Raw genomic sequence first — 13,112 nt, 5'->3', positions numbered from 1 at the left:
CTCTCTTATTAGCCAACAAGCACTTCCTGAACATTTTACATCCCAGCAGCCCCAAGGACAAACAGGCGATCTCAGCACCATAGACTGTCACCTTAGAAGGGCTTCTATCCAGGAGGAGGGGACTCTGAGAGGAGCAAACTAAAAGCGCAGTGAAGTTCATGGGAAAGGACCCAAGAAGGGATTGTGGTACAGGCAACCTGAAGGTGGCAGCCATTTTGGAAAAGATGACTTCAGAGAAGGAAGAAAGTAGAGTTGAGACCTAAGGAGGAATTCCGGGAAGCTGCCTGGGAGAGCTGCCATGGAGCCACAGTGGCCGGGGCAGGAATGGAGCAGTGCTAAGGAAGGAAGCGCTTTGAAACTATCTATCCATTGTAAGAATAAAAGATTGTTTCTACATTGTGTTTCTCACATATAGCACAGCACTGGAGTTCCATGTGGGGTGGGGGTTGCTAAAATGTAGATTCCTGCCTCTACGGATTCTAAGGGTGGCACGGGGCCCAGAAAGTGCCATTTAAGCAGATTTCCTATCCCATAAGCACCCCCTTCCATAATGAGCTCCCTCTCACGCCCCATCTCCAAGCCGGCCACTGGGCCCCAAACTGCTGCTGTCTGACTGGAAGGAGGCCAAAGTCAGAGCAGCTGGGTGACTGAGAAGCAACCGTGCCCGAGGGGTACCCCTTCTAGATATCTGCCAAGGCCCTGGGGTGAACAGTCTCTGCAGACTCCATGTGCCCTCGGAGATTCGGCCTGCAGTAGTCAGCTGCGGCCCCGCACTCCCATGTCCCAGGTCTGTCACAGGTGTGAGTCCCGGCTAGATGACAGCACACGTGAACAGGAGTCCTGGAGGCCTGTAGGGTCCTGCAGGAGTCATGGCTATCAGTGAAGAGCCACCAGATCGTAAGACGAGTGGAACCAGCGGAGCTGCCAAGAGACGTAGGGACTGTGCCGGCTCCTGGGGCCTTGCCTATCTGTGGGGGACCCCAGAGCAGAAGAACATGCCTTTCTATTTGGAGCTCACATGGGGCATCCACAGAACCTTAGGTTCCTGGCTCCCTTCAGTGTCCTGCAGGTGCCGGTCAGCCTAGTGAGTGCGGCGGTGGTGGCAGTCAGGAGGATGCACATTGCTGTGGTAAGGTCATGGGGAAGAAACTTGACATTTGTATGACTCACAATCTGAGGGGATACAGTCCCTCCTGGTGGAGAAAGGCCTGCAGTAGAGTAAGGACGGTGTCACATTGCCACAGCCAGGACACAGAGTGAGAGAGACGAATGCTGGTGCTCAGCTTACCTTCTCAACGCTGTCTGAGATGTCAGCCCGCGAGATCACGCCATACACTTTCAAAATGGATCTTCCCACTTCAGCTAAACCTCCCTAGACCTTCCCTCACAGACACACCCAAGGACTATGCCTCCCAAGTGATTTCAAATCCAGCTAACAGTGAAGATTAACTGTCACGGGAGTGCACAAAACTCAGGCAGCAGGGCACACACAGGAGGAAACCATCCCTGTATCTCAGTAGATGAGGACCAGCAGCAGGGGCAGGGTGGAGGTGGGGGCTGCAGGTGGCACCGGGAAGCTGCATGTTTTGCCTGTCTGACTCCAGAACTCAGAGGTGTGGAGACTATGGCTCCTCCAGGAGAGGTGCAGAGGCTTCATGATCGTGGACTTCAGGGTATAAAGACCAGATGAGCTGCCTGGGAATCACCGACTGCTAGTTCTGTAAAAGGCTTTCTCTGGCTGCCTATGGAGAGAAATCTGAACTCCTGAGACCCGCATAGGAGCTCACTGTTGCCATCCATATACCCTGCAGTCTTTCTCTGCCTCCAAATTCCCACAGAAGGGAGTCTCATGCCCAGGCACTGGCTCACTTCACTCTGACAGGAAGATGTGAAGGGGTAGCATAAGGAGTTCTGTGCCCTGTCCTCAGCCTGCCACCAGCATGTGACCACGGGCCACATCTTTCCTCTCCAGGCCTTCATTAGGCAGAGGCTATGCAGTTGATGTAAAACTGACTCGGAGAAGCAAAACTCCTCTGAGGAAGGCTACCCCAGTACCCCAGTCACAAAAAAAAAAAAAAAAAAAGCAAATGCAGATTGGGGAATGAGCTGCTTTGGCTAATGATTCAGGAGGGCTGTGCTGCCCAGCAGGGTTTCCAACAAGAGCTTTTAACCCACTTGAATTCTTTCTGTGAAGTGAGGCACTGTTAAACTCCATGTTCTGATCTCTGCTGCCCTCTGCTGCCCACGGCTGGCTGGGACACGCACTCCACGCATCTCGGACACAGCAGCAATGAGATGGGAAACTGGTTACTCACAATGGGCGTGCTTCCTTTGCCGCACAGAATTGACCCTACTGCTTCCTCCTCAGCCAGGAGTTTGTTACTTTTGTACAGACAGCAATATGTGCCTCATTGGAACTCTAATCCATGGGAAGATGGAATCTCACTTTAAATGAATTGACTTAATCAAACAAACCATGGCTGTAACATGTGGAGATGTTTCCTGGGCGCTCTGACACACAGGAGAGTGTGAACAGAAAGTGGATTCCAGACAGCATGAGGACTCCCTGATGTTCACCCTTTCCAGATGAGCTGCGGTCCTGAGACTGGGGGCTGGAAGCTGAGTCTTTTACAACTAGATTCATATCGCTTCATTATGGGATGATTGTATTGATAGACGTTCTACAGGTTTTAAGAGATAGCTCAGTCCATAAAAAGTGTTTTCTGTGCAATCATGATGACTGAGTTCCATACAAATGGGGGAGGAAGAAGTAGGAGGGATGGTTGTTGTTGTAGTAGTTGTAGTAGTAATGGTAGTAGTTGTAGTAGTAGAGTAATAGTGGTGGTTAGGGGTAGGAGCGACACACCTAGAAGCCAAGCCCCAGTCAAAGGGAACAGACAGCTTTGAAGGTTGGAAGCGGGAGAAGGGCAACTGAGGCACGCTTATCTGCTTGCTCTAGAAGTGGGAGATGCTTCTGATGCTTGGGTGGGGCAGGTGATCAACAGAGCCATTGACTAGACAGTAAAAAGGGATAAGCAAGGGACAGAAGGAAGGACAGGGACTGCACACTGGTATCTATTTCTTTTCTCATCCCCCTGGGCTGTTCCATGCCCTCAAGTGTACTCTGTGGTCTGGAAGATCCTTGGGAGGGACTTTTCTTAATAATAATATGGCTACTTTAAGAAGATAGTAGCAATGCTCTTGAACTTCGTTTTGGTATTTTTTGTCACTGTGGAAAAAAGTCCTGATATAAACAGGTTAAGTAAGAGTTTCCTCTGGCTCTCGGGTTCTGTGATTTCAGTCCATGGTTAGCTAGATCCACTGCTTAGGGAGGAGGTGGAGGCAGAATGATAGGGCAGCAGGAGTCTGGGCAGGGGCTGCTCTCCTCAGGGTGCTCAGGAAGCAGAGAAAGGACACTATCCTAGAGCTGTCACCTTTCTTTCCCATTTATTTCTTCTGGTCCCCTGCCTGCACCATGGTGCTACCTACATTAGGGCTCACTTTCACCCTTAGTTAATCCTCTGGAAACACCAATAGACACATCCAGAAATATATTTTGCTAATTCCCACGTGTCTCCATCCGGTCAAATTAACATGAAGATTCGCCATCAGAGATTGTCGTGTGAAGTCTCAAGAACCAGGATGGCATCACTTTGGGACTTTGACACTCAGGGCAGGAAGAAAGAAGACAAGGTTCTATGTGGATAGAGCCTAACCAAAGAGGAGCAAGGAGATGGTTTGAGTGTGAACACTGCGGGGGTGGGGGGCAGAGCCAGCTGGGGCCCTGAAAGGGAGCAATGGGCCTGGGCTGTGGCTCTTGCTGCCTATTGGACTAGATGTTGACATCAATAGCAAGGACTAATGCCTTTTTTTTTTTTTGTTTTGTTTTGTTTTGAGACATGGCCACACTCAATGGCCCAGGTTGGCTTCAAATTCACAATAATCTCCCAGCCTCAGCCTTCCTAATGCAGGAGGTGTAGGTATAAGCACCATACTGGGCTTCAAAGGATCCTTTCTACGTGCTATGATAGTGAAGACCCAGGGTCGTGTGCTAGCTCCATGTCCTACAATAGTCCTGGCCCCGGGGCTCAACATTGGCATGAATGATGCCTTCTATAAGCTCTGGTGACAGAGAGTAGGGAAAGGAGGAGGGAGAGCCTGCCCTAAGGTTGAAGAGCCCAGGGCCAGGGCTACTTGAATCAGTATTTTCTAACTATTTAAGCACCCACAGAGATGTGGACACCAAGAACAACCAGAAAACAGTGCTTTCCTAGTCATGTGATAGCTAGCATTGATTGGCAGCTAGACAGGATTCAGAATCACTAGGAGAAAAAATCCTGCACATGACTATGAGGAAGTTTCAGACAGGTCTAATTCAGATGGGAAGACCCACACTAAGCAGTGCCACTCCATGGGTGTGGGATTCTGAACTGGATTAAAAAAAATTAGCTTAGCACTAGCATCCACCTGTTTCCCAACTGCAGATGCATTCTGGCTATCTCAAGCTCCTGCTATTAAAACTCCCCCACCATGATGGACAGCACCCTCAAAACGCCTGCCAGAACAAACTTCTTCCTTCCTTCCTTCCTTCCTTCCTTCCTTCCTTCCTTCCTTCCTTTCTTCCTTCCTTTCTTCTTTCCTTCCTTCCTTCCTTCTTTCCTTCCTTAAGTTTCTTTGGTCTGGTATCCTATAACAACATGAAGACAATCTGTGTGAACAATTTTGCTTTTCGTTGTATGAGAAGATGTAGAGGTACAGCTCATGTTGAAAAGTGTCCAATTAAGTCAGCAAGGGACAGGAGGGGTGCTTGATGACAGATAGCTGTCCTATCTCTTATCCCTGACATGGCTCCAAAGTGTGAGCCAGGATGTCTTCAGACCTCTTGCAAGGAAGATGATCTTCTCCAAGCCACCATGGCCTTTGACTACAAGAGGCAGCAACTGGGGATACACCAGCCCTTGGTCATCATCATGGGAATAAAGGGAAATAACAAGAAAACAACTAAAAACTTCATCATGGCTGCATGTGAAGATAATTTGATGAGGAAATGACATAAACCCCAGAAGTCTAAGGTGTAGCTGAGTAAATAAAACCAGGTACAGTTCAGATGGCCAGGAGTATAAGCCCATGTGTTCCCAGAATGTATAGTGACAGCAAGTTTGCCCAGTGTTAGCATCCTCTGCATCTCTGATTATAGCAGCAAAGGCAAGATGAAGCTTGGTGTCTATGCTTTCTGACTTTTATGATCACAGAAGGCACAAATTGTCCATGCAAGGCTGATCTTGGCTCAGAGATGTATTTTGTTTGGCTTGCACTGGACTCTTTTTACTCAAGCCAGTATTTAAAAATCTGATATAGCACATCGTCCTTTGAACTTCTAGCCCACTTTGAAGGATCAAAAGATCTGACACCAGGGGTCTCCAACTTTTCTGTGCTGTCAGCTGGAGCATAGTGGTTGTTGCTGACCTTCTGTCCTGAGTCCAGGAATTATTTCTCATGCAAGAGAGGAAGAGGTGTTACACCTTTGCTATGTGATGCACACTAGGGCTGCTCTCCTCTGCAAGCCCTTGATGTTCTCATTGGCTGTGGGGTCTTGAATCATAGTTGTCCATAAAAGGAAGAGTTTGGATCCATTGGAACCTCGTGTGCACCTTAATCAGGCAACAAAAATTGAGTTTATGGCTCTGTGTTATACCAGAGGTGTGAACCCCAGACTTCAAAGAGACTGATTCTAGGACAAGGAAGTCGTGGATGTCACAGTCAGGACATAGCAGGGTATCTGTGTCTGCACAATTCCTCCACTTCCTCCTGCTTTCTTATTTTCCGTGTGTGTGTGTGTGTGTGTGTGTGTGTGTGTGTGTGTGTGTGTGTGTGTAGACCAGAGGTATGGTACATGTGCACATATATGTGCATGCACATGGAGGCCTGAGGTCAATGTTAGGTATCTTCTTCAAATGATCCTCACCACGTTTTCTTTTTGGACAGTATGTGCACTGAACTTGAAGCTTACCCATTCAGCTGGACTGGCTGGCCAGCACGCTGGAGAGTCTCCTGTCTCCACCTTCCCAGTGCTGGGATTACAGGTGTGCACTGCTGCATTTGTGTTTTTAAAAGTGTACATTCTAGTGCCCAAAACTCAGGTTCTCACACTTGTTCCCCAAATACCTTACACTGAGCCATTTCTGGATCCCACTCCTGTAGACTCTTAAATCACCTCTACATTCCTTACAATTCCTAATACTCTGCTGTGCAAACATCCAAAGCCTATGTCCTTTAAAGAATAGTACCCTGGATAAGAAAGTCTGTCCATGTTAAGTGCAGGCTTAACTGTCATGGGCTTGACCCAAGCAGCAGCTTGCCCTTGTTTTCAAGTATTTCATATCTGTGGTCAGTATCACTAGATTCAAAATCAGCAGATGTGAGAGCTGACAATGCACTCTGTCTATCCCAGGAGCCAGCCAAGCCACACCAACCACCCAGCTAAAAATACAGTGATACTGTGTGCTTTTATTTTCATAATCACTCTAACATTTAGAGGGATCTAGAAAAAAAATTAACTGTTAACCTCAACATCATTGTCTGTCTTCAAGTGCCCTGTTCACTAGAGAAGTGTGAAAACCTCTGGTGTGTCTGTAAAGGCCTTGCTGTCTTTGCTCAACTTGGAGGACGATGCTCATTTGGCAGGTCTGAGGAGCACAGCACAGCTGTGGGCTGGCGCTGAGCTCAGGGCCTCCGTTATCTTGACTTCTGTAGCAGGAAGTGGTCAGGTGGTTTTTATCGGTTTTAAAGTGATGACTGAGAGAGAGGCTGAGCACTGAAGCTGACCCTTCAAAAGGCAACAGAGAGCTAGCAGAGCTCAGAAGCTGCTTTGGAAATGATGTGGATCAGTACTTTCTGTTGCAGTAAAACACCATGACTGAGGAGACCTACGCAATGAGTTTATTTAGGCTTACGGTAGCTGAGGGATAAGAGCCCACCATTTTTTGCGGGGGAGAGAGGAGGCATGGCAGCAAGAGCAGGAAACTGGAAGTTAATGTCTTCAAGCACAAGCAGGAAGGAACATTACACACATACAATGCATAAGCCAAAAGGGAGATACAGGGTAGAATACTCTAAGGGCCTTTTCACTCTCTGGAAAATGGCCAAAGCACTAATTTACCTTAGAGTGTGGCAAGTCAAGGACAAATGGTGTAAACTTAAAGATAGGTAGAAAAGGACACTATAAACATGAGGGAATTTGTATAATAAAAAATGCAAATCAAAAGGGATTGGAAGGAGAGTGAAATAAAAGCAAAGAATAAGTTACAGATCTAAACTGTACCACATATGGCACCAAAGCTTATAAATGGTCTGAAGAGGGAAATGAAGGGACCTAGCTAGTTAGGTGGTAAGTAGAAGACAAATAACCTCCATGAAGAAAAGGAAAAGTAAGCATAAACAATATACACACAGGAGGAGTAAATATTCCCATGCTAATTAAGCAGAACAGACTCAACAAGTATGGAAGCCAGTTGTCCCTAGGCCCAGGAGTCTTGTCTCTGGATCAGCCTTAGACTCTAGCTCATCACCATCTGGGTGTGTCCTACACTTTTGCTCATGGAGTCAAGATGAGGTGTCTGGAAGGGAAAAGCCAGAGATGCTGCAGAGCTTGGCGCCCATTGGCTGGTCTATTACTGTGGTGCCGGGTCAGCAGTGTACTCCCGATCTAGAAGCACGGAGGAGTTTGGGGTGTGAGGTGTTGGGGGCATAGGTGCCAGCTTTCGGAACTTACAAAAGGAAAGGTGTATCAGACAGCAACAGCAACACATGACGACTGTACACTCAGAACCACAGGTGTTACTGGCTGACCCCATCACAGGGGGGCATGTGACAGCATCCATGTGGCCTGGATTACAGAAGCCTTTTATGCTCCTAAAAAGTGAACTTGTGAGGCTGGGGAGATGGCTCAGTGGTTAAGGGCACTTGCTGTTCTCCCTGAGGACCTTGGTTCAATTCCCAGAACATACATGGTGGTGAGTTTGAACCTAACCTGGGATACATGAGACCCTCCTTCAAACAAAACAAAATGAAAAAACGCTGAGCTTGCCGCTGGGATGGATGCTGGCTGAGGAAGCTGAATCATGTTCCACTGAGTGGAAGGACAGACAGGAGGAGCAGGAGATTTTCCCAACAGGAGAAAGGGAGGAGACCTCAGACAATCAGACAGAAGCAGGCAGAATGGTGAGGGGGGCAAAAACCAACAACCAGTCCAATAGACCAAGAGTCTCAGAATATCTAACGCCTTATGCTTTCTTTTTTTTTTGGAGGGGGGGGCATCAACTTTGTATGATAAAGGCGCTGAGAGGGTCTGTTGGAAAGAATTACTGAATTCTACTTTGACATTTCCTAAATTTATTTGGCCACGATACTTTAGAATGTTTGCTAATACCTCACAGGATGCCATGGTCCTGGGGAACACAGACTGAGATACACACACCGGTATAAAGGCATTCTTGGGTCCAGAAGTTTGGAAAACTTAAAGCCAGAGACTGGATTCTTCCCAGCCACTGGTATGGCTCCAGAGGTTTTGACAAACTGGACCCTTGGGTACAAGTCCGGAACAGTTGGTTTCCATGATTCTGTGGTCAGCAGAAGGCAACAAGAGAAACGCTGGCTGGGCACGGTGGGGCTGCTGCAGATGGCAGTGGGAAAGGAAGGTGGAGAGCCTGGGGGCAAAACCTGCTCATGCAAAGGCCCTCCAGGAAGCCATTCTTTCCTTTAAAAAAGTATATATAGAGTTCCAGGCCAGTTAGCCAGGAGACCCGCCCCTCCAAAAACCAACCAACCAACCAACCAACCAAACACTGGGAGCATGATCTACAGGTCTAGTTCAGTGGTAAATAGTTTGTATCCCATGTAAGAAGACCCAAATTCAAACCCCAGGACCTCAGAAAAAAACAAAGATGGCCGCTCAGCAGCTTCTGTGGTTCTGCTCTCCACAAACAGACTGCCAAAGAGAAGGCCCAGAGGAGGAATACGGAGGGTGGGTGTGTCTATAGAGGGTCTGAAGTGAGCAGTGCCTAGGACTCTCTCCAAGCTCTGCCACAAACTGATGCCATCAGCAGATGTTCACCATGGGGTGAAGAACCACACAGGGGTTGTCATGTTTGGAGGGAGCACATAGGCAGGCCATCCACCACAGCTGCTCACTCAGCAGGCTCCTGTCCTGCAGCCCCCCTGGTGACAGTCAACTCACTCCTCTTGACATCTCTGGGATGCTGAGCTCTGAATTTCAGCTTCCCAGGTCACATATTTCATTGCCAAAGCTGTTTCTTCCTAGATGGTCCCATAGGCACATGCCTGCAATCTCAGCCTTGAGGATGTTGAAGGAGATGGTGCCCGGAGTTTGTAGCCAGGCAGGGACATGCAGCAAAAACTGTCTCAAAAAAGTCGAACGTGGGCAGGAAACATGGATTGGCAGTTAAGAGCATATACTGCTATTGCAGAGGACCAGAGTTCAATTCACAGCACCTAAATTAGGTGACTCAAAACCACCTGTGACGCCAGGTAGTCTAAGGGTCCCACCAACATCCTCTTCTGGCTACCTAACATACATACACACACACACACACACACACACACACACACATTGGGGCATTAATTCAGTGGTAGAGCCCTTATCTGACACGCACAAGGCTCTAAACTCTATTCTGGCACCCTCCTCCAAAAAAAAAAAAAAAAAAAACAACAACAACAACAAAAAAAGTGGGTCCTTACTGGAGAAATCCCACTGACCACAACAAGGGCAAGCAAAGGCCTCCTGTCACCCTCAGGACAGGAGAGGACAGCAGTGTTAGAACTGTCACTCTTCTAACAGGCTCTGGGGAATTCCAGGTAGTGCCTGCCCACTGTGGGTCACTGGAGGTAGACTGGTTTTCAAGAGTGTGATCACAAAGGACCACAACCTTGATGGCTTCAAGGCACTGAACTGCTGCAGGCAGAAGTCCGGAGCTGGAGTGAACAGAACCCAGCTCTCTGCAGAGGCATCTGGGGATGAGGGTTTCCTTGTTTCTCCCTGGACTCTTATGGTATCCTTGGTGTTGCTTGGCTCCTGAGAGCACACCATGAGTCTTGCTGTCACAGCAAGACCTCTTCTCCACACATCCATGTTCTCTCCTCTACTCACAAGGGAAATGGCCCACACAGATCATAGGCCCCATCTCTTACCATGATTACCAAGCAGACCGACCCATGGAAGCTGACCCTGGACCAGGATTTGAATGACTGGCAGCCACTGTGGCCCCACCCAAGGGGAAAATGGCCCATGCTACTCCTTCGGCATCCTTCACTGACTTCATAATTGAAAACAGAGGTATTCTGCAGTAGCAGAGAACGAACTAAGGTTCCAAAACCCTTGACCAAGGACTAGAGCTGACCCTGAGGAACAATACTGTGGTTTTTAAACCAACAGGTACTGTTCTTGGCTTTCCCTACACATCTGGTACTCATCTAAAAGAAAAATAAGGTTGAAGATGGAGTGAGGGCATGCTGTGGTTTCTGTACAGAAGGAGAACACCCAAACCACAGTGGTCTCGGTTGCTGTGCTTTGCAAATAGGTCTTGGAATGTCCAAACTGTCACACAAAGGTTTGAGAAATGCTTTGCAAGCCCTTCTTTCCCACCAGTACCACATGCCTGGCCAGCAGCCCCCCTCCTGGCCCAGCTAGCTTCAGACTGCCTCCTCTTGCCTCTTCCTCAGCTGGCTCCCCAGAGGACAGCACTGATTCAGGTCTCCTGAACTTCCCCTCCTTTGGAGAATTAGAGAGTGGAATGGCTGGGGATGGGTGGTGAGTGTACCAAGACTTGCATTCCCTTCTGTCCCTTACCAGCAGGGCCACTGGCCATTCCTGTTTGCCAGAGAATATCTGATTTTAGGATTGGAAGCCTGGTGTCCCAAGAAACTCAATGTGAGGATTTCAGGCCAGTGTGTCACCTGCCTCTCTTGGCCACTCTACAGTGCTGTGTAGGGCAGGAGGCACAATAGGACAGGCCTGCCACTCAGAGGCTGGGATTGGGGGGAAGCAGCATGCCTCACCCATGCTTGCCCTCCTTTGTGTGTCCCGATACCCTCCCATGCCCTCGTACCTCACCCATTCTCCAGCTGCTTCGAGAGGGGACCCTGGATCCTGGGCACATTCCTAGCAGGGGGCAGATACAGGGCTACCTAGGGAACTAACTGGACCTGCAGGTCAGGACTGGGCAGGATAGATGCTACTCTGATGCGTGCAGGGAAGTCTCAAACAAGAGGTACTGAGAATGTTCTGTGGGACTTCCTGGGCAGATTCAGGGCTGGCTATATTCTGGGGAAAAATAAAATGTAGTTGATGTTTTGGTTTGAATATGAAGTGATCCTCACTGGCTGGTTGTTGGGAGATGTGGTCCCTAGCTGTGGCACAGGTAGCAGGAAGGTTGTGGAACATTTAGGACAGAGTCTCATTGGGGGAAATGGGCCACTGGAAAAAGTCCTTGAAGTTTTAGAACTGGGCCCTATTTCCTGTCTACACTGGGCTTCCTATGACTACAGTGTGACTTCCTGCCTCATGCCTTTGTACCCTGCCTCCAAATCGTGAACTCAAACAAAACCTCCCTCCCATAAGTTGTTTTTATCAAGTTTTTGTCACAGAACTGAGACAAGAACATATACAATGCTTGTCTATAGATTTCAGGAAAGCAAGCTGTAGTTGGTTATTTTTTACTCTTTGCTCTTTGGGGGCTCACCACAGCTCCCAAATAAATACACAGAGATTTATTCTTTCTTATGAACACCCTGCCTTAGCTTGGCTTATTTCTAGGCAGCTTTTCTTAACTTAGATTATCCCATCTACCTTTTGCCTGTGGCCTTTTACCTTTCTCTATTTCTGTACATCTTTTGTTTCCTTCTTATTCAGTGTCTGGCTGTGTGGCTGGCTCCTGGCATCCTCCTTTTCTCCTTTTCTTGTTCCTTCCTCATCTCTCTTATTTATTCTCTCTGCCTGCCAGGCCTACCTATTCTCTTTCCTGCCTTGTTATTGGACATTCGGTTCTTTATTAGACCAATCGGTATTTTAGACAAAGTAACCCAGCTTCACAGAGTTAAACAAATGCAACATAAAAGAATATAACACATCTTTGCATCATTAAACAAAGATTCACAAATGTAACACATCTTAAAATAATATTCCACAACAGCAAGCATGAAACAGCACATCACTTCCTTGTGTGGAAAGTGTGCAACCCATTCCTGTATTCATCAATGGCATGCTGTTAAAACTTAACAGCAACTTCAGACAAGCCAAGGTCTGCCATTCAATTGTACTGGGTTGAGGGACATTCCTAAAGGGCACTGCAAAGAAGTTAACAGGACTCAAATCCTGTTAAATAGCTAAGTTCCTTTTCTGTGTGTGCTGAGGGACAGTTAAATATACTTCTTCTAGTAACATACATTAAGTAGCATGTACTGACTAATCTTATGTCAACTTGACACACTAGAGTTATCTGGAAGGAGGGAAACTTAATTGGGAAAATGCCTCCATAAGATCTGGCTATAAGACATTTTCTTAATTAGTTATTGATGTGGGAGGGTCCAGCCCATTGTGGGTGGGGCCATCCCTGAGCTGGTGGTCCTGGGTTCTCTAAGAAAGCAGGCTGAGCAAGTCATGGGAAGCAAACCAATATGCAGCACCCCTCCATGGCCTCTGCATCAGCTCCTGCCTCCTGGTTCCTGCCCTGTTTTGAGTTCCTGCCATGACTTAATTTTAGTGATGAAAACTGACGTGGAAATATAAGCCAAATAGACCCTCCTCTTCCCAACTTGCTTTTTGGCCATGATGTTTCATCACAGAAACAGAAACCCTAACTCAGATATAGCACTAATAACACAGTAAAATGACTAAAATGAAATCACAGAATGTTACCTTTGCCACAGCTATGTGGACTTGGACTTCTGGGGCTCAGCAAGGTTTTGAAAAATTAGATGCCCACTCCAAAGCTATGCCAACCAAATGTGTTATAGTAAAGTTACGAGGTGGTGGTTTACCAAGGTCCTTGCTGCTGGAAGATGCCAGGCAGAGCATGCTGCTTTAGAGCATGCTGCTT

This window comes from Phodopus roborovskii, unplaced genomic scaffold, assembly GCF_943737965.1.
Source record: "Phodopus roborovskii unplaced genomic scaffold, PHOROB, whole genome shotgun sequence".
NCBI classification, from domain to species: Eukaryota; Metazoa; Chordata; class Mammalia; order Rodentia; family Cricetidae; genus Phodopus; species Phodopus roborovskii.
Note: the sequence above shows the minus strand (reverse complement) of the source record.